This window comes from Lolium perenne, chromosome 2 (genome assembly GCF_019359855.2).
Source record: "Lolium perenne isolate Kyuss_39 chromosome 2, Kyuss_2.0, whole genome shotgun sequence".
In the NCBI taxonomy this organism is placed as follows: domain Eukaryota; kingdom Viridiplantae; phylum Streptophyta; class Magnoliopsida; order Poales; family Poaceae; genus Lolium; species Lolium perenne.
This window is the reverse complement of record NC_067245.2, coordinates 83197066-83220513: the sequence shown is the minus strand read 5'-3', so window position 1 is coordinate 83220513 and position 23448 is coordinate 83197066. Positions and strand designations below refer to the sequence as shown.

The 23448-nt window shown below is 46.4% G+C and overlaps 1 pseudogene; it reads left to right on the top strand.

Moving 5' to 3' along the window:
* Positions 1-10455: 10455 nt before the first annotated feature.
* LOC127333109 (putative 3'(2'),5'-bisphosphate nucleotidase, mitochondrial) lies at positions 10456-21704 on the top strand (annotated as a pseudogene).
* Positions 21705-23448: the final 1744 nt, after the last annotated feature.

Here is a 23448-nt window from a genome sequence, read left to right as displayed (position 1 = left end):
CGCGATGGTAAGATTTGGCGTGGTTGGTAGAGTGGTGACGGAATACACCGTGCGTGACAAGGTACGTAATATATGTTTGTTATAAAATATTGTAGTATTCTACTAATAAACATGCGGAATGACATCTCATTGTTTTCATATGTTCTAATTTTTTGCAGGTTTATTTTCCACTCAACATTGGCAATACACACTGGACGACCGTTGTCATGCACACACCGAAGCAAGAATTCCAAGTTCTCGACTCGCTTTACCATCTAGAGTTTACGTTGGAGACTGCTCAGACACTTCTAACACACGGAATTGCGCAAATTAGCATAATTGTTATGTCTCTACAGTGGCACCAAATTGCACAAGACATGCAAGTGGCCAACGAAGTCACGAGTGGAAATCATCCCGATGTTTCAAAGTGGCCGATATTAGAGTACGACATGCCGCAGCAACATGACGGGTGAGTTAATGTTACACCAATTTAAGTTTGTGATCAATACATGGGAGGATTAACCTTATCGAGATTTTGCATTTACAACAGGAACTCTTGTGGATTGTTTGTGATGAAATGCATGGAGCATTGGGATGGGGATCGGATAACTACAGAGATTTCACAGGTTTGTTAAAAATCGTCTGTATGTTCACCCTTGGATTAACAAAAATGTGTTACATCTAACCTATATTTCGTAATATTGTATAGATCAAAGTTAATGCAAGGCGAAGACGAGTTATCGCTGAAATGATGTTATCACCTTCGAACACGTTAGAGATGGTGAAAGAGATAATTCGGTCCATCGCTTCCAGGATCAACAAGAAGACATCGAAAATGGAAGATTAAAGTTTGAGTGGTTAGGTTTTAGTCCCGAAGAAGGTTTCCTGACCATGAATAGTTTTTTTCCTTCTATCAACTATGTTATTTTGTAAAGTGACCATGAATACTTTTTTCGTTTTGTTCAAGGCATATGGCTATCCTATTATTTTGTTTACTTAATCATATATTGTTGTTTCTTGATTTATTGAGCTGCACATACAGACACACACCTACATTTTTGTTGATCATGTTTTCTTGATGATTTTTTCAGTTGCACACAAACACTGAAAGTAACATTTAAGCTACATACACAAACACAGTACCAACTCAGTAGCATTTTCGTTAAAGATTTTTTCAGGTGTACACACACACACTTTGCATTTGTAAAGGATCATACACCAACATAGTAGCCTTTTTTCAGATACACACTCACACACACTAGCATTTTTCAGGTACACACAACAATTTCGTTGAAGATTTTTTCAGGTGCACACACACTTTGCATTTGTAAAGGAAAATACACCAACATAGTAGTCTTTTTTCAGCTACAAACTCACACACACTAGCATTTTTCAGGTACACACAAAAACACACTTCCATTTCATCTGAAACCACATTTAATTTTTCATCCACACACATAAACACACTTGCATGATTTTTTGACACGACCACATCATTGGAAATAAAAAACTATAGTTGTTTGATGATTTTTTTTCAGTTGCAAACACAGTAGCATTTTTTCATCTCGACATTTCTAACTACGCACCTGACTAATTTGAATATGTTGCAAATAAAACAACTATTCAAATGCTTGCATATTATTCCTACTACTAACCCAAACATTGCAACACACATTGTTGCTAGAAAGCAAAAAAAAATTGTCCTTAGACTTCAACACTTTTCTCTGCATTTTCAATTGTATCTTCAAGGTATTTTCTTTGTCTTCATTTTCGTTCTGCGCCTTGTTGATCTTCTCGGATAGTTGCCCTATCACATATCTTTTTCTTCATTTCCATTCACTGTCAACCCACTCTACATACGCGCATGTATGTATTCCCTGAAAGAAAACATATCATATGAAAACATAGCATATGAAATAATGTTCACACATGAAATTATATGGTTTGAAAATATACCTCATATGGACAACCCAAAAACCGTCTTCCAGTGTCGTAACCGTCTTTGCAAACACGCCGAGCAGGGTACACCGAGTGGCCACACCTGTTCTTTGTGTTGTGCTCAATACCGTAGTACAATGGATCAAACTCATACTGCGGCAAAACATCAAAAACTGAACCATGCCTTCGTCATCATCCTATATTTCATCATATCAGATCATGGGTTATGGAAGAATTATTTAAAAAAAACAGCAAATAATCACGTACTAATCGGCTCAACTAGGGTATGTTCTGCCGCAGTCTTCATCTTCCCTCTATTGTAATGCACAATAGATGTAAGCTTCGCCCATCCGTGGTCATCGTCCATCGGATCCGCTCTATCCGATGAGTTCGCGAGCGCGTGCAGCCGCCAATCACCCCCGCGGCGAGACATAGGCACCACAGACGAACCCTAATGGCGAGTTAGGGAACACGTTGTTGAATAGAAACGTCCCATCGAGTTAGGCTTTATATTTAATTGGGCCGCCAATTCTGTCGGCCTAAGACATGCTATACCCAACCACCTAAAGCTCAACCTCCACGCATGCAAAAAAATTATTGGTTTATTATTTTAACATCATTTACGAAAGATAATTCTTTGTGTTCTCACAAATTTGTAATGGAATCGAAAATATTACGAGTTATTGTGAAACATTATAGAAAAGAATAAAACTATAGTACAGAGAACCAACATGAAAGCAAACACTAATCTAGAAAAAATTGAAGAAAAAACCACGATACATAAAAGAGAAGCCACCCACTACAAATCAGCTTTACAAGAATTGAGTTAATTGACTCATAAAAAGAGAACATGGTAGAGTACAAATCACTCATAAAAACATAATAAACACAGTAATCCTTCAATGATTATTGAAGTTCAGCAAAAGAACATACAAATTCACATAAAAAGAGAGAGATAGTTCAAATAGTCGCGACGATTACATAGATTAGCACAAAAGACACCAGAGTGAACATATCCACCACTTTACAAACAATAGGTTCATCGTCTGAAACTTAAACCCCTACATCTTACTGGAAATATATAACAAAGTACGTCAACTAATCACTCGATCACATCAACAGACATAAAAAAGCATGCCCTCCATCTTAAAGAACAAACACAGGAGTAACTGGCCAGCCACCAAGTTATTCTTAACACAGAAGTCACTCCAACCCGACTTAAATCTGATTCTGCCATCAACGAATGTGTAGTAGACAGCATGGCTGTCATCATCATCCTCGCCCCTCAGAAAGTAGATATCACCACTACGACGAACATCAAGAACAGATACAATAGTCATCAGGATACGCTGTGATATAATAAAAAAACACATCAAAAAGGCAATCATTAAAAAATGACCAGAAAAAACATATATCAAGGAAATTACCAGTGCATTGGAAGCAACATCATATGTAGATAGGCGATGTACAAAAACACCGCCAAGGCCCAGACCACGGTCGTAAACACGGCTGTTGATATTGATGATCTCAGAATTTTTAAGTTCAACAGTTTTTTAGATAAAGATGGATTTAGCATCTCCTTCAAAATAAAAAACTTCTGCAGGAAAAAATAGTGAGAGAAAAATTCATCAGAAAAAGAGAAGTTTGTCAAACACAAAGAACAGATGAACAAAAAAGTCATAGCAAATTACCTTTGAATAATTCCTTGGAGTAATCTTCAATGTCTAGTGCAGTAACAAACACATTTTCTTCTTCCTCTATGATATCAAATCTTACCTTCTCATTCAGATGCATATCATAATCAGTGAGGAATTTGTTGTAGTCAGGACTGAAAATACGATTCTTCTTTTCCATCTTGTCCAGCAGAAAATTGTAAACACCACTATCCCCAGACTCAACAGTCAAGGCATTACCAGTAGACTTGTTGATATACTTCCTAACATAGCAAGGGATGTTCTGCAAAAAAGTTCACATTAATAATCTTACAAACCTATTTTCCGTGCATAGCATATTTTGCTGCATGGCAAATTAAGATTGTGGATACTGGATAAAAATACAAATCTGCTGGTTGTGTGAAGTGATCTCATTTCAGATTGTCTACAATCTAACACCACAATTTCCTGCAAAGAATGAAGCTAGCAAACCTAAATAAGCCAACCACCAAAATTTTCTTTATTGAAATATATGTGCTATAATACAAAACAATCAGTTCTTCTATCCACCAAAATGATACTGATGTATAACAACAATAGTCACACACTTGTGATGTTTCTTCAATCAGAAAATGAAATGGGGAATGGATTCTAAATACAATAGTAACACAACAAGCATATCAAAATAACTTACATAGTATTCTTCAAAGTTTGTACGCATAGTTATGCAGAAGAACTCTGGTTCCTTCAGATTCATGTGGCAACCACCATCACGGTTTCCACAGATTGAACACTTCATCTAATATATGAATACAAAATTATTATAAAGGATACAAATAGGCATATCTAAATTCGTACAAGAAACCATATTCATCAAATGAACAACACTCTTAAATTCACTGGAAAAAAATGAAATAGCATAATTTCTCTGCATACCAAAAAGAGGTGCACAAATAATAAATACAACAAGAATTATACAAGTTTTATCATTACTGCACTCCATACAGAAACAACTAAACTCTATTTAGGTACATGTGAATTCTTAGTTTACTACATTGTTCATATTGTTACTGAAATAAATCCTAAACCATTATGAAGTACAAAACATATAAATTAGACTCAAACCCTAAAGTAACAATCTAATTAAGAATTCATGCTGACCATAATTACTAGAAAGAAATGCAGACCACAATTTAAAATGGTTATAAGTGATGCTATAAAAAATAATATTAAAACATACATAATCCCATTAAGAGTAAGGGGAAAATTAAAGGGAGAAGTTTTAGGATTTTTCTCATCTTAAACATACATGCTGCATACAAAGAACAACTCCATTAGGACCCAGCATAAATAATAGGGATAAAAAAGTAGGGGAAAGTAATACATAGACAAAAACAAAAAAACAAGTACAAGAGAAGGACCACACCAGTAGGACCGCACAACACGTGCACATACAAACAAAGGACTTCCAGATCTGGGTGGTGGATGGAAAAGAAAAGAAAAAAGAGGACTTCCTCTGACAAGGAATTGATGAAAAGCCTCACAATGACTAGATCGAGTACTAAAACCAACAGATCTGCTTGGATTTACCTTGTTCCCTTCTCTGCAACCGCCGGTACAGACGGCCACCTCCACAAGCTTCGACGTTGACCACGAGAGGAGAAGAACATTCGACAGGGGATGGAGAAGAACCGACCGGTCCAGGGTTGGAGGCTTGAAGCAGAGTTAAATATGAACGGCCCAACAAAATGAAAGACAATGCCCACCAGTAAAAAAGCCCAGTAAACACGTAGTGACAAAATACCCAACCCAAAAGCCTGTCCCCGGAGTCCAACCCGCGCGGTAATGATGAAACATTAGCTGATTTACTGTTTATTTATCATTTCTGTTTTATTTACTGAATAATGGCTAAACCTTCAATTTATTTCAAAAACTCCAGCTGGCCACGTTAACTGTATAGGTGCATAATTAATTAGTAGTGCTGATTGTAGTTACATATAGACGTGAAAAGCTATTGATTTTATCACAGTGTACAGATATGCATGCTCACTACTTAGGCCAGCATTACATGCAACTTAACATGGAGAATCTTCGTGTACAAGCTAAAGGAGTTTGCCATTCAACATAAGATGATGCATGAGTCCACTGCTGATGCCGACAGTGCCTATAATGGTACAGTTCTTCTACTACCTGGATTTGAAATTACATGCTAATTATAAAATGTTCATATGTTGAATTATGTAAGTAGGACAGCTTATAGGCACTCACTTGTTGTTAAGTTTGCATTTATTGCTGCGTCGGTTGTGACCTGGCTCTTTGCAAGCCCCACACTTAATTTTGTGCTCGTCGTACGATAGAGGTCTTCCATTTTTAGACTTGGGGAGGTTGTCATCATCTTTATTATGTGTACCTTTGCTCGATACTTTAATAGGATCCTGGACCTTAACTATGTTTCCTTCTCGGTCCTCCACATGTTCAACTACTAATGAGCTTAGACAAATCGGAACATCACCCACCGTACCCTCCTGGTCGTACTCAACCGCCTTTGCTATCATGTCCTTTAAACTGTCCTGTAACTGAGCCCAAAGTGTTGGGTGTTTGCATGCTGCATGCATAGCTTGCGCGGATAACACACTGACCTTGCTATATTCAATTCTATCCGCTATACCTGACCAACCTACTCCAAACATATCACTCGTTCGCCTAGAAGGCAGTCCATTTCTTGCGTCTTTTAATAACCGACGAAGAACACAACACTTTAGAATTTTAGATATTTGCAGAACACATAGAACATGGAATATATGTTTGCAAGGGAGTCCTTTTCGAATCATTCTCCTGCAGCTGCACTTTATAGTTTCTTTAGGATTTCCCGGTGTATATTCCATGGTGAACTGCCTATTTGGTTTATTATGCCATGCCACGACAAAATTTTCAGACCCACATCCGAGCTTTCTTTCCAAAGTCACTATGCCGCCAACTGACCTCAAATATAGCTGCAATATATAGAAGTTTGCCGGGGTAAACACGTGTGAAGCAAATACCTCCAGATCCCTGCAGCTTGTTACGGGCACAGGTAATGTCTGTGAGGCCGTGCAGTCATCATGCGCCTCATTCTCACGGATGCGGGTAATGCAATTTTCATAGTGAAGTATCATGTCCACTAAAGTCATTCCTCCATCAAGGTGCAGGTGAAGGCAGGAATTCAGACTTTCACTCTGCTGGTTGCTCTTCATACCAAGCCAAAAACCCTCTGCCAGAAAAGCTGCAGCCCACAGGTGCCTCTTCCTGTACATCCTCCTCAACCAAATTTCGGTGTTCCCCTTCTTCCATCTTTTTTAAAAAGCCTGCCATCTCTACTCAAATTCGGCTATGGACGTGCTATAGTACAACATAGACCGGAACTCGCCCAACGACTTGTGACTGAGATGGATCTTCATATTCTTTTCAACATGCCACGAACATATGCGGTGCCAGACATTGGGAAATACAGTGCGGATTGCCCTAATCATCGCTGAGTCGGCGTCCGTAATTACACTCAAAGGCTTCTTCTGACACATTGCCTTCAGAAATATTTGGAGCAACCACACATAAGTTTCTTCTTTCTCATCTGAAACTATGGCACAACCAAAAACCGTAGTCCTACGGTGATTGTTCAGACCAACAAAAGGTATGAATGGCATACCATAGCGATTCATCTTGTACGTGCTGTCAAACACAAGGACATCTCCATAGTCCTCATAGTCCTGTACAGACTGCGAGTCACACCAGAACATTCTCTTCAGTCGTCCTTCTTTATCTAAGTCGTAGTCGAAATAAAAACTTGGGTCCTTCTCCTTTCTGCTCAGCATAATGCCTATGGTCGTGGCAGCATCATCCTTCGCAAGTAGTTTCCTCTTTTCCTTGCTGCAAAGGTTGTACAGATCCCGTCGGACGTACCCCCATATCATCCACTTCTGCTAATCATGGAATCCATTATGGTGTGCTTCCTAATACCTGTAGCTCCCAGCTAAGATCTCAGCCTTCTGATCCTATCTGATTTTTCTATGCGACCAAAGATAAGGTGTTTCATCCGTTCTTGCTAGCGTATGACTGTGCTTGTCATCAAAACTATCAACATACCAGATACCAAGTTTTTCATTCAGCTTCACAGCCATCTGCGCCTCACAGTTGCATCGAGACAAAGGTCTGAGCCTCCGGCTATGTCCCTCTTCGGTCATCAACTTCGGATCACGCTCACCTTCCCTCGAACACAAAAAATGCCTGTAACGCCTATGTCTCATTTTTTTTGCTATATCTGACCTTATCCAATGTGATGCTGAATCCATTATCTTTGGCATAGCTGTTGTAGAATACGAATGCAGCTTCTTCACTAGGAAAAGTCATCTCTTTTATCATCATGTACAGCTCTATCGTATTCTCTGCCTGACAAGCTTGACTGAGGTTCGCATCATCACCATCATCAACATGGGACTGTCACATGAAAAACATAGCAATCAAACTCTAATTTTTTATGTGTCTATTAAAAAAAATGGTTTCCACAAATAATTAACCAATACATACCTCCATGCTGTTCGACGGCTTTGCCTCCACATAATGTTTGCCACCTACTGAATCATCATAAAAGCAATTCTCCACGTCGGATTCACCATAATAGTCATAGACATTTTCAACTCCATATATTTCCTGCAAAAATTAAAGACAACAAGTAAATGTACCTCATTACTATTTCTCACTTTCTAATGGTAATCTCATTTCGTTGCATATCAAATAACAATTACGCTCCATGTACCTCACCGCTGTTTTCCTCCAACGCAACCTCACTAATATCTCTCTCATAATCATTGTCAATGTCCATCTACATATTCAATGATAACATGACAATGTTAAAACATTTATCGTTCTGTATTTGCTTTCCATGAAAAAAATTAAATATATCAAAGACACTTACATTAATAATTGCTTCCCTCCCATGCTCTGAGCTCATGGAATTATCTGACCTTCAACCAACAAAAATATTATCACCCGCTAACAAAGATTCATCACCAAGCCCCGTTCGATAATTATCTGACTCATCTCCATGAACTCCAATTCCAGGAACCTTCTCTACCTCACAAACACTAGACCTCGTCTCATCCATTTCATAGCTACAACAAAAATCACAAATTCAGTACATCCGCATCAAATTCTTTCAGAAGTTAAAATGATCCAACAAGAGGTGAGTTATCATGTATGTACCTACCAGTCGATGCGCCGGAGGAGTAAACCTACCCCCACCACAGGGGTCGATCGATGCGTCCGAGGAGGAAGAAGCCGCTAGGCCACGCTCAAGGGCAAGAGGAGCTGGCCCTAACCCTAGCCGCGCTTGCCCAAACTTATCTGGTTGGAGCGATCAACGGCGACGGCGGAGACGGCCGGCGCGCCAGCGGTAGATCCCACCCGGGAAGAAGAGGAACCCTACCCCCACCAGCTCGGTTGATGCGTCGGGCTCGCGCTAGGGTTCCAACGAGGAGTAAAATGCTCACGACGATCGTGGCAACAGAAGGGGACGTGCACGACGGTGGAGACGGCCGGCGCGCCGGCGGCAGATCCCTCCCGAGAGGAATATCAACCCTACCCCCACCAGCTCGTGCTCACGCTAGGGTTTCCGACGACGGAGGAGTACAACTTCTCCTCACGACGATCGCGGCAACATAAGACACATGCACGACGATCGGCGAGTTTTAGGCGGATTAGATCTTAATTAACTGCTCACGTGATCACCATTTTTTTAAACGTGACGTATATATACCTTATCCATACATATGGGTATACACGGGCTGGATATGGGTTCGGGCTAGCCCAACGCTTAGAAAAACTCAATATGACCCCTCAACTTCACTTAGGGGGAGCACCGGAGCACACCTCAACTACAACATGTTGTTTAATAATCACGCCCTCCTCGGCCACTCGACATCCGTTATAAGCCCCGGGTGTGGCCTCACGACTAATGAGTACTTGAGTACCATCGGATGTGGGGTGCTAGTTCCAGCAGCGAGCCACCCCAATCTCATCGTGTCCTTTTCAGATTGGTACTGTCTTATCAATATCTTCTCGCTCGCCGTCTAAATCAGACTAAAATACTTTCCAACAAAGACGGAAAGATTCTCTATCCTTGTGTGTATTAGAAAATAACACGAAAAATAAAGATTTGTTGGTCCCATTCAAGAGTGATTTGTGTTTTATTCATATATTCTATCGTGTTGTAATGATTTGTTGGATACACGGTTCTTTAATTTGCGATCAACAAAGAATTTATGCAATTGAAAATCAGCAAAACCGTTGACATTCGTGCTGGATTTTTTTGTCCATGAATTTATTCTGAATGTGATTTGCCGCATGATATACTTTCAGTTCTGTTTTGTCAATCAGTGGACATGCTAATGTTGCTAGTTTTTGAGAACTGAGCTCTAGGTAAGCGAGTGTGCAGCTAGCTCACCCAGATTTAAATCCTCATCTCACGGTAATTTCGTCGGTAGAGACGAATTTTAAGTCGGGTTATCATCCTAGCGTTCATCCGCAAGAAAAATTTCATCCTACCTAACAATGTATAGCCAAGAAAGAAATCATTTCCCGTTGGTCAACGTTAGGTTGCTAGTTTTTGGGCCGAATATGTACCGGGAAGCTTGAACGTATTTCTGTCACGTAAATCCTATCACGTCGCGTATTCGCCAACATACTTGTTGCAACAGTATCACGTATAATCAGATGTCCTGCTCCTCCACCTCTCGCTCCCGCCGCACCGCCTCTCCCAGCCGACGCCCCGCCGACGCCTCCTCCCAGTCGCCTCTCCATAAGGTCTTCGTTGCAAGCCTCCACTCCATACACCCACCGTCCGATGTGATTTCTGGTTGCAACCGCCGCCGCCGGCCGCCGCCGTCGCCTCATTAGCTTATCTGCTCTTGTTATTGAGAAAAGGGCGGCGGCGTCCATATCGGCGGCCGCGGAAGATGCATGCGATCTCCCCTTTCCATCGGAGAACGCTGCCCACCACCGGGATCTTGCTACGGCTGCCGCGTCCGTCGAGCGGGCCTGCCGCCTCTGCGTAGACGTGAGTTGACTTCATCCCCTCTCCTCTTGATATTCAGATTTGGGTGCGGGGCCGATCTCAGACTTGCCGTTCCGTGGCATTGTGTGACTAATCCTATAACGCTGTTAAGTAACGCTCTTGATGTAAAGATCGAAGGCAATAGAATTGTGATAGGATCAACTAGTTGCGTAGAGTTTGTTCTCTAAAGTAAATACAGTGTTCCAAATTCTCTTGAAGAAAAGATTTAAAAGCTCTTTGGAGAGCCAGAAATTCAATACCCTGCAATGCCAACATGGAAAAGATTTGATAAAGCAGTAGATTTACTGTGCGAAAAAGCAGACACAGTAGGAAGCATCCTATTGTCGTTCCACTTTCCTGTGGTTAAAATTGACTAAATGGGATTATCAGTTTTTATGAAAAGGTGTGATGGGGATTGCATACTTACATGCCAACCACAAACCACGATTGGTCCAGTATTCCAAGATTTTACTTTGGTCAACAATTGGTCCAACTCAATTATGAGGCTTGCTCCAGTACAACCCCCTCTCCCCAAACTCAGTTTGGGATCTTGGGTAATTAGCCAATCAATCAATTAATTAGTTGTTAGCCCTACTAAGGCTGCTCATAGTGGGAGTAACTTAGCTAGTAACATCACACAACCCAAGGCATTTTGGTGACATGGCATGACAATGAATGAAGAAAGAGAGTGAGGTGGTAACTAGCTATGTTACCATAACATCACACACCCCAAGACAAGTTGAGTCTACACCATAGTAAATGACACAATGTATGACACCATATATAAGTTACTATCCACTATGGAGGTAGTAACTTAGACTAGTAACATGACATATGTTACTAGTCTAAGTTACTCCCCACTATGACTAGCCTAAGGCCCATATCCAAACCTAGTATACCCATGTACCATATACCGTTCGCAAGACAGTCCGCTGCGTGAAGAAAAGCCCAAATATTCGCATGTCTGTCCGACAAACAGGGCGCAAGACACTCCGGCACTTGTCCGTCAAAAAGGGAGCTAGACAGTCCGGCTAGCCCTGAGACAGACAATCCAGCTAGTATCGAGAGACGTCGCGCCACCGTCCTGCCGGCACACACCTACAAGGTCTTGCCGAGGCTCGTGCCGGCCTGCACCGCTTCATAATGCTTCAAGGCCGGCAAACACCGCCTTGCCGTGCCTGCCACCCGCCGGCCATGACCGCCACCGCCCGGCAAAGACGCCACAGATGAGCCGACAATGGCATGCACACATACTAGTCCTACCTATACGTACATTACATATTCATTCAAATAAGGTTGGCCTTATGGGTTTTGTACAGGGCTACGTATACCAGTTTAGTTTTTTAAAGGACCATTGTGCCCTTAATATGAAGGGGTCTCGAGCCGTCTTTGTGTTTAAGTTTGTCTAAGTTTCGAGGCAGGGGGTTGTACTGAGATTTCAGCGGTAATAGACTGCAGGAAACCCAAATATGGACTTTGTGAGTTCTCAAAGCATCATTTAACAGCAATGTAATAAATCTATTCTATTATATGCTAAAAGCAAAATAAGAATCTAAAATAGAGGCGTATGGTGATTCCACATGCGCTTAATAATCTAATCCGTTAATTTTTCGTTAACTGTAGATATTAACGGTGGAGATTTTAAAATAGAAGATACAAAACATATGTTGATACGGGCAGGCACATACGTGATCCACTAGCACCATCACAAGCTGATTGGTTGGGACGAAGGATTCCAAAACAGAAAAAGACAGTCAGGCCGGACGGGCTGTACGTGTAATTCACCTAGCTTGGGAAAGAGTCCATGCCAAACACAACTTAAAAACGGATCGCTAAATAGAATCCTAACTGATTTGTAATTGCTCCTAATACGTAGATCAATTTGACTTACGTGGAAAGTTATAATGGCTTAGGACCATGGCAAATCACGTAAACTACCAGCTTAACCACGTGGCACGAAAAAAAATACTAGGACATGTTCCGAATACATTCATGCTACGCTATAATTCCGATGTTATGGTCGGTCTGACCTATACACGTAGGAAGCCCACTAGTGGCTAGTTATGAGCTTAGCCCAAGTAAATTAGGGGCTTAGCCCAAGTAAATTAGGGTTTCGAGGAGGCCGTCCTCCTATATAAACACTTGTATCCCTTCAAGATTAATCAGACAATAATTCAGTATCATTACTGTCTCGTCTCCTGAAGGGAGACGGGAGAACCCTAGCCCCCGCCGCACCAACCCTAGCCGCCTCCTTCTTCCTCCGCGACGGCGCCCAGCCGCCGGCGCCGAGCTCCCCAACCTCTCCGCCCTCACTTCCACCCTTACAACCTCCGCCCTAAACCCGGTAGAACCCTAGTCTCTACCACTTTGGTATCAGATTGCCTAGGTCTCATGGGTTCCAACAGCCCCCCCGTCGACACCATCGCCGCCACGTCCACCGCCGCCACCAACATCACTCCCGCCGCCATGACCGGCGCCCACGCGCTGCAGGGGGCCGCCGCCGCCGCCAACGGAGACCAGGCCGCCGCCGTCCCCACGGGCCTCGACCTCCTGCCCGCTACTTTGGCGGACCTCGCCGACAGCCTCCGCGCCATCCGCTTCGAGCTCGCGGAGATCAGGGCCGGCCAGCACCCGCCGCCCCCACCGTCCGCCGTTCCGCCGCCGCCCCACCGACCGCGGTTCCGCCGCCGCCGCCACCGGCCGCCGCTACGCCGTCGCCCCCACCGACCGCCGCTACGCCGCCGCCCCACCGCCCGCCTCCGCTGCCAGCCAGGGCCGGCCCGCGTGGTGGCCGCCGTCGCCCTCGCCGATTCCCACGTGGACCGACGCGGCGCCGTCTACACCCATCTTGCGCCGCGAACGACGGTCCAGCCGCCCGCCCATCACCCCCGCGGTCTGGCGGGTTTGCGGGGCCCTTCGCCGCAAGCACGTCCGTCAACCCAAGCCGCCGGCGGACACCCCCGAGGTCCCGCCCGTGGCACCGCAGCCACCCCGCTTCATGAAGGCGGAGTTCGCCACCTACGACGGCGCGCCACCGACTGGCCCAGGCGAACCGGTGTGAGCGGTTTTCGGGGCAGCGGGCCTTCAGCACCGACCGCACATGGATCGCCTCCTATCACCTACGGGGCGCCGCGCAGACTTGGTACTACGCCCTCGAGCGGGACGAGGGCGGGATGCCGCCTTGGGAGCGTTTCCGCAACCTTTGTGCCTCCGGCGGTTTGGGCCGACCCTCCGTGGCAGCCGCCTCGCCGAGCTAGGACGCCTCGCCTTCACCACCACGGTCCAGGACTTCGCCGACCGCTTTCGAGCGCTCGCGTGCCATGCCCCGGGCGTCTCGGCACGCCAGCGCGCCGATCTCTTCGTCGGCGGCCTCCCCGACTACATCCGCGTCGACGTCGAGATGCGCGAGCCGGCGGACCTGCGGACGGCCATGTACTACGCACGAGCCTACGAGCAGCGCGCCCTCGCCATGCAGCGGGTCTACGCGCAGCGTGGCGGCGCTCATCCCGCGCCCGCCCCGCTCCGACGCCCACCGCCCCGCCACGCCCCGCACCGGCCGCTGCGCCCGCAGGCCCTCTGCGCCAACTCGCCCCTTCAAACGGGCCGACGGCTGCGGAGCAGCTGAGCGGCGCCGCCGGGCTGTGCTTCAACTGCGACGAGAAGTACGCGCCGGGCCACACGTGCGCCCGCCTCTTCTACTTGGAGACCGTCGACGACGCCGACGTTGAGGCCCTCACCGCCGAGCTCGCGGCCGCCACCGTCACTGAGGCTGGTGTCACGACCTACGCGCCAGTCGACGCGTCCGCCTTTGTCGTGTCTCTCCATGCTATGGCGGGCATCAAAATGGCAAAGACGATGCTGCTTCCGGTGACGATCAAGGGGGAGCGTCTCACTGCGCTGGTGGACACGGGCTCCACGCACAACTTCCTGTCCAACACCGCCATGCGCCGCCTCGCTCTCCAGCCGGCGGGATCGGAGAAGTACAGCGTCACCGTCGCCAACGGAGATCGTCTTACGTGCCAGGGCGTGGCGCGACAGGTTCCCGTGCTCGTAGGCGACGAGCCGTTCTCCATCGACTGCGTCGGCATCGACTTGGGCTGCTACGACTTCATCCTCGGCCTCGACTTCCTGAGCACCTTAGGCCCCATCCTGTGGGACCTCGACATGCTGTCCCTCATCTTCTGGCGCGAGGGCGGCCGCCGTGTTCACTGGACGGGCGTGGGCAGCACTGGCACATCCCCGCAGCTACACCTGATGGCCGCCGCGCTAGACGAGGCGCATCCGCTCCTGGCCGCCCTGCGCAGCGGCACGGCGACCTCTTCGACGAGCCGCAGGGCCTCCCTCCCTCGCGACCCTGTGACCACCGCATCCACCTGCTGCCGAACACGGCACCCGTAGCTGTGCGGCCGTACCGGTACCCCCAGCTGCAGAAGGACGAGCTCGAGCGCCAGGTGGCGGTCATGCTAGCACAGGGCATCATACGGATCTCGACGTCACCATTCTGCGCCCCCGTGCTCCTGGTGCGCAAGACCGACGGCACGTGGCGTTTCTGCATCGACTTCCGCGCCCTCAACACCGTCACGTCCAAGGACAAGTTCCCCATCCCCGTCGTGGATGAGCTCCTGGATGAGCTGCATGGCGCGCGCTTTTTCACCAAGCTCGACTTGCGCTCGGGCTATCATCAGGTGCACATGCACCCGGACGACATCGCCAAGACGGCGTTCCGCATTCACCATGGCCACTACGAGTTTTTGGTGATGCCGTTCGGCCTCTCCAATGCGCCGGCGACCTTCCAGACTCTGATGAACGACGTGCTCAGCCCCTACTTACGCCGCTTTGTGCTTGTTTTCTTTGATGATATTTTGATCTACAGCGCATCCTGGGCGGAGCACCTGCAGCACGTGGCCATCATCTTCAACGAGCTTCGAGCGCATCGTCTTCACCTCAAGCGCTCGAAGTGCTCGTTTGGCACGACCTCTGTCGCATACTTGGGCCACGTCATCTCCGCTGACGGTGTCGCGATGGACGCGGACAAGGTCGCTGCCGTCGCCGCCTGGCCAACGCCCCAGTCGCCACGAGCTCTTCGCGGATTTTTGGGCCTCGCCGGATTCTACCGGCGCTACATCCAGGACTTCGGTCTCATCGCCGCACCCCTCACGCGCCTGCTTCGCCGCGACGCTTTCTCCTGGGACGAGGAGGCGGAGACGGCCTTCGCCGCCCTGCAGCGGGCACTCACGACGGGTCCCGTTCTTCAGATGCCGGACTTCGACGAGCCGTTCGTGGTGGACTGCGACGCCTCCGGCATCGGCTTCGGTGCCGTCCTTCACCAGGGCGAGGGTCCACTCGCCTTCTTCAGTCGCCCCTTCGCCGCGCGCCACCACAAGCTCGCCGCATATGAGCGCGAGCTGATCGGGCTGGTCCAGGCAGTGCGCCACTAGCGGGCGTATCTTTGGGGCCGGACATTCCGTGTTCGCACGGACCACTACAGCCTGAAGTTCTTGCTGGATCAGCGCCTTTCCACCGTGCCGCAACACCAGTGGATCAGCAAGCTCTTCGGCTTCGACTTCACCGTCGAGTACCACCCCGGCCGCCTCAACACAGTCGCCGATGCCCTGTCCCGCCGAGACGTTGACGATGCTGCGGACGCACCCACAGTCGGTGCAGCCCTCTGCATCCACTCCGGGCCATCTTTCGCCTTCATCGACGAGGTTCGCCGCGCTACTGCCACGGCTGCGGATGCGCAGCAGCTGCTCCAGCACCTGGCCGACGGCGAGCTGGCCGCGCCCTCGCGCCTGGACGAGGGACTACTCCTCCATGGCCGCCGCATCTTCGTGCCGGATCATGGAGACCTGCGCCACCAGGCCTTGTCCTTGGCGCATTCTGCAGGTCACGAGGGCGCCCAGAAGACCCTGCACCGTCTCCGCGCTGATTTTTACATTCCAGGGGATGGCGCCCTGGTGCGAGACTGGGTGCGGGCGTGTGTCACATGCCAGCGAAACAAGACGGAGACGCTCCGTCCGGCAGGCTTGCTACAGCCACTGGACGTGTCGTCCCAGGTGTGGGCGGACATCTCGATGGACTTCATTGAGGGGCTGCCGAAGGTTGGCGGCAAGTCCGTCATCCTCACGGTGGTTGACCGCTTCTCCAAGTACGCGCACTTCATCGCCCTCGGCCATCCCTATACGGCGGCGTCCGTGGCACGCGCTTTCTTCGACGGCATCGTTCGCCTCCACGGGTTTCCATCCTCCATCGTCAGTGATCGTGATCCTGTGTTCACGGGTCACGTCTGGAGGGACCTTTTTGGGTTGGCGGGCGTGAAGCTCCGCATGAGTACGGCGTTTCATCCTCAGACGGACGGCCAGTCCGAGGTCGTCAACAAGATCATCGCCATGTACCTGCGCTGCATCACCGGGGATCGTCCACGAGCTTGGGTGGACTGGCTGGCGTGGGCCGAGCATCGCTACAACACGTCCTACCACTCCGCGCTGCACGCTACTCCCTTTGAGGTGGTCTACGGAGGCCACCACCGGCGATGCTTCCCTATACGGCTGGCACGGCCCGTGCGAGACGGCGGATGACCTGCTGCGTACCCGCGACGAGATATCTTGGGCTGAGGCGCGCCAGCGACTTCTTCAGGCTCAGCAGCTGGCCAGGAAATACTATGATGCACACCATCGCGAGGCGGAGTTCGCGGTGGGCGATTGGGTCTAGCTACGCCTTCTTCACCGGACGACCCAGTCCTTGGACCCACGCTCCAGGCGCAAGTTGGGACCTCGTTACGCTGGTCCTTTCCGTGTGCTGGAGCGCATCGGCACGCTCGCCTACCGCCTTGAGTTGCCTGCAGGCTCGCGCCTCCACGACGTCTTCAACGTCGGCCTCCTGAAGGCCTACCGGGGCGACCCTCCTTCTGCACCACCAGCTCTTCCACCTACTTCGGATGGGCGTCTAGAGCCTGCCCCGGCGAGTGTGGCTCGCGTGTTGAAGGCCCAGCAGCGCCGTGGTGTTTGGCATGTCTTGGTGCATTGGACCGGCCTGCCCGAGGACGAGGCGACTTGGGAGAAGCTTGAAGATCTCCGCCAGTAGTTTCCAGAAGTTCAGCTCGAGGACGAGCTGTTTGAGAAGGCGGGGAGAGATGTTATGGTCGGTCTGACCTATACACGTAGGAAGCCCACTAGTGGCTAGTTATGGGCTTAGCCCAAGTAAATTAGGGGCTTAGCCCAAGTAAATTAGGGTTTCGAGGAGGCCGTCCTCCTATATAAACACTTGTATCCCTTCAAGATTAATCAGACAATAATTCAGTATCATTACTGTCTCGTCTCCTGAAGGGAGACGGGAGAACCCTAGCCCCCGCCGCACCAACCCTAGCCGCCTCCTTCTTCCTCCGCGACGGCGCCCAGCCGCCGGCGCCGAGCTCCCCAACCTCTCCGCCCTCACTTCCACCCTTACAACCTCCGCCCTAAACCCGGTAGAACCCTAGTCTCTACCATCCGACTACATGTACATGATTGTGTATGTGCAAATAAAAGAAATGCATAAAACATACATCAATATTGCTAATGAAAATTCAAAATCAAAAAATTGATGGGTAAATTTTGAAAACAGTACAAAATACTAGGATACGTTCCAAATATATTTACACCAGACTATGCTACCAGCTATACATACATGAGCCTGTATATACAAACGTTTGAAATACATCTATTTTGCAAATTAAAAATTAAAAATTAAATATTGGATATCAAGATCTTGAGCACAGTACAAAATGGTAGGACACGGTCCAAACATATTCACTCTAGACTATGATGCGGGCTACGCATACCTGTTGTAAATATAGTACTCGAAATACATATATATATCTCTAAGTAAACTTTAAAATCTTAAAATTGATACAAATTTTTTGAAAACAGAACTTAAAGTTCAATTAAAGTTTGCATGTCTAGAGATTAAAGAAAACCCTAAAAGTGATGTCATGGGAAAAACAAAAATATTCTTTCCAAATTTTAATGTTAATCAAATTATTGCCGTGCGTGGATTAAACATCTAGACCGTAAATTGTTGATTAACCATTTACTGTATATTTGAAGACATATTATGGCTGAAAATGGAACATATATATTTAAAAATTCACAAAATATCGAAGCAATGATATCTTAGCACACATGATATGATGAGACATGCATATTTCTTGCTATAGTTTAGTATTTCATTCTCCCCAAAGCTTAACTAGATGAGTGTGAGGTCCATAAACTATTAGCACAGTTTTGGCCGAATCAAAGAGATAGGTTCAGCGGTGCAAGAGCGAGGAGTCTCACTGGTAGATATCAAGAACACGAGAGAATGATGACATATACCGTAATTATTACTAAAAGTCATTATAACTGAGAGCATCTTTGTTGATAGAATATCTCACCTATAAGGGTGACTATATTATAAATAGTATTATGCACTAACACAATCTTTTGTAGATTACACCCAATTTGACACGAAAAACGACTTGGTGTCTAAAATGATTCCTTTAAACACCATGGAATAACTAGGGACCTAACTTCAGTTCTATGTGGAAATAAGTATAACATACAAACAAGAAATAGGGTCACTATTATGGAAACTGCGCAACGATCATGTTTATGAAAAGCAAACATGATTAAAGATGTTTCGTGCGGATGTAATATTTATTTGCATGGCATCTTTGGTGGTTGTAAAATTATATGATTTGTTATCGACATAATATGAATATACAAGATTCCAAATAAGTACAAAGAAAATCGATAGATAACTAAAGAGTGAAGATGTTGCCTCCCATTTGCGAGGGCCACTATAAGTGGGTGTATATTTTATAAATGGCATAACATTCATTAGTCCACAAATTTATGTTGGTTATGGTACTATTCAACATAGTATAGACATCAACTATAGAATCAAAGTGTTGATGCTCAACCTTCTAGCATGAAGATATACGAAAATTTAAATTTATTGCAAACACATCCTTAAAGATGAAGCCCTCGCATCGGCGAGGGCCACTGTGCTAGTTTAAATACAACAATAACAACAACAACAAAGCCTTTATTTCCAAACAAGTTGGGGTAGGCTAGAGGTGAAACCCATAAGATCTCGTAACCAACTCACGGTTCTGGCACATGGATAGCAAGCTTCCACGCGGCTCTTTCCATGGCTAGTTCTTTGGTGATACTCCAGTCTTTCGGATCTCTCTTTACGGACTCCTCTCATGTTAAGTTTGGTCAACCCCGTTCTCTCTTGATATTATCAGCACGCTTTAGCCGCCCACTATGCACTGAAGCTTGTGGAGGCCTGCGCTGAATATGCCCAAACCATCTTAGACGATGTTGGACAAGCTTAAATGCGTATAATTAATATCTATTACATGACCTGATCTACATTTTGCTTTTACAGGTGAAGAGATCGCTTCTTTCAGGGGGAAGGAAGATTTCTTGAAAAGAATGACCAAAGTTCTTTGACAACTGCAGATTTTGGTGTTTAGGCCCTTATCAGTTTCGGTAATTCATAGCATGGTTCATTAGGTCAGCTTACCATATGCACTTTGCGCTTTCGTCTGATGCCATTTTTACCCTGGCGCTACTGAAACAGCTCCAGCGACTGTTTCCATCAATACCTCTGGTGGCAGAAGAGGACTCAACATTTCTGAAGTGATTTAATCCTAATGGTAACAGTGGTGATGTAATCATTGGGTCCATTTCAAGTGCTCTCACGGACAAAGTGAGTAACAGTGTTTCACCTTTACTTCATGATGATGTGTTGGGAGCTATTGACAGAGGAGGCAAGGATGCTGTCTCATTTGATTCAAATCCTGCTACTTATTGGGTACACTGCAAAGTTTCATTAGTCATACATCAGGATCTGTAAAAGTTCGTTCCACTGAGTAGACATGATGCTGTTGTTTTGAAGGTACTTGATCCAATTGATGGCACTAAGGTTTCTTGAAAGGAGACGGTGCTCTGTATGTGGTACAGCTCTGTACATTCATTTGTTTCGTTTCTTCTTGAACGAACGACAGGTGCTCTGCCTAATTACTTTATGGAAGGGAAAGATTATGTACAGGGGGACTCAAATACAAACAGCTAAGTGCCAAATCTATTTAATCTGTACATGAGCTTACAGAAATGCCATTAGGACGGCTGAAGCTAAGTAGGTAGCTGGCAGTCTGCCATTGTTTCCTCCCATTGTTCATTGTCTTCAGGAAGCTTTAGGTGCAATCTATTTTGGGTTTAAGGGTTGGTTCTGCAAGATTCTACTGTTCCTATTCTTGCATAAACATGATTAACTCATTCTCATTGATTGATGTCCTTTCGCGCTTTCTTCAGTATGGATTTGTGGAGTCATGCTTTCTAAGTACCATCTGATATGAAGTTTTTTTAAAGGTGGGATTGGCTCTTGTGGTGAATGGTAAGGTAGCAGTTGGAGTGATGGGATGTCCAAACTGGACAAATGCTAGTGAATCAGCAAAGGCATTTCAAGTATAGTTAGTACGCATCGTTGTTTACGATGGGTTTGTCAGCATAACCGAAAATGAGAAATATACTTTTGCTTTCATCTGTTGTCCTGGAAAAGTATCTTAGGTTAAATGAGAACTATCTTAGGCTGATCATAGACGGACCGTTGCATGAGTAATTTTTTATTATGCTCTTGGGTAATCTGTGTGCAGGAAGCTGGCGGTCATACCTTGTCTGTTAAGCCAGGGCTCAGTGAAATGTACATTTGTTCTACTTATTCAGAACATCAACATTGTAACCGTGTTTATTTTGTAATTTGCTGAAACTGACAGATTAGTGACTGGAGTGGGAAACCGTTGGATCTTGCTGCTGACCTAACATGCCATAGAATCATCTACCGTTCGGGCGGTGTTCTCGTGACAAACGGTGCTCTGCATGACAAGCTTGTCGTCCTGATATCAGCAGAATACAAATAGCGGGATGTTGCACGGCTTCAAACACAAGCACAATTTTGTTTTGGTCGTAACATTTTACCATGTTGGCCAGCAAGTTTGGCCTCGCCTTATTCAGACTACTATCATTGTTCACCACAATATATTCATATGTAATTAATTATTCACAGTCCTAGGTGCCTGAAGTGAACTTGTTAAGCAACTTCACCAAGAAGATATACATGTGGAACTTATACAGGCTCGAAGTTGCCTTGCAGAGGTATCTAAACTGCACCCAAAATTCTACAATCTTTGGCCATGACAGTCTATGAATCTGTTGGATAACCCTGATGGTCGCATGGCTGAACAGTGTCCACGCACGTCTCAGTGCTGAATTAAGCAAAGCTTCACAACGGGTAGAAACGAAATCTCTCGGACCGATCTGCCAGCGCTGCACCGCGTAACACGTTTGGCCACCAATTCAGTACCGAAGAAAAAACACCCTGAAAAGCTTGCAGCTCTGCCTGCTCCGTCCATCATATCACAGGATAACGACCTGCAGCAGGGTCGTTGCTAATGCGAAATCAGCAGCTTCTAAGTATAATTAGAATAGCGAAATCCTGTAACTAGGACGAGCTTAGAGCCTTAGACTATCTGAACAAGAAATCTCTTCGCTTCTCCCGTGACACGCACTCTCTGCCTGCCGCAAGTACAGCAGACAGATGACTTGGTGCTATCTTCTTGTTGTAACCTATGTTGACTTTGATGGGCATAAGAAGGCCTACTGATCGATCAGATGTTTTTATGTCCAGGAATTCCCAGTTACGTACGCGTCTTTAGTGTAGTTATGTTGTGTAAGCAAGCTAGCAGGGTGAAATAGTACGTCAGGCATGAAGGGCTTTATCTTGATGTGAAATGATGTCTGTCGCTCGTTGCAGGAACCGCCCATATGCTTGCCTCGAGTCAACTATTCCGGCAAATCCTGCCTGGTTCATGAGAGGAAATGATATGACTAATGACTTGGATGATGCACAAGTGGCCAGTCGGATGAGATTCAGACACTGTTGAAATGCATTATATGGAACGAGCTAGCTAGTCCCGTTCTTGACCTAGAGATTTAGTTTTTTTAAAACAAGGCAAAAGGTTTTCCATTTTCATTTATTAACAAGGATATTTTGGAAGGTCTTACAAACCGCTTACATGGCCACAAGGCCGAATAGTAAGCCTACTATCGCGACATTACAATACTCAACGCGTCCCCGCGAGGACTACATTGCCGCTTCATCCTTCATGTTACTAACAAGCATGCTGGAAGTGGTAGATTGGTTTTGGAAAACCCCGGGCATTACTCTCTTTACAAATTTCCCAACTGACTAACATAGCGAGAGAAGCCAAATCCTTCGTCGACTTCCCTCTCTTGTGAATGACCTCAATCCACCACTTCTTGACAGAGCAAGGAGCATGGCAATCCCGAGGCTCAATCTCATGGAGACCAAGTCAATCCTTCAAGTTGTTCAAAAAACGAATGGTGAAACAACATTTCAAGAGGAGGTGAGCGGCCGACTCTTGCACTTGGTTGCAAATCTTGCAAAGGCCGCAATTTTGCCAACCTCTGTTCTTGATTCTATCCGCTATCCAAACCCTATTTGCAGGATCAACCAAGCAAAGATTTTACATTTTAAAGTTGCCCGTGGCTTCCACACGAAGAAAGGCATCGGTGATGTGGTGAGGCCCAAAAATTGCATCTTGTAAGCCGCGGTAGCTGAATAGCAACTCTTGTTGGTGAACTTCCACAATATTGAATCTGGAGTGCCGTACATTATGAAGCATCTTCCAAAGGTTGGGAAATTGGGTGATATGAGTGACGGACAGGCCACCTTTGGTGTTGTTCTGAA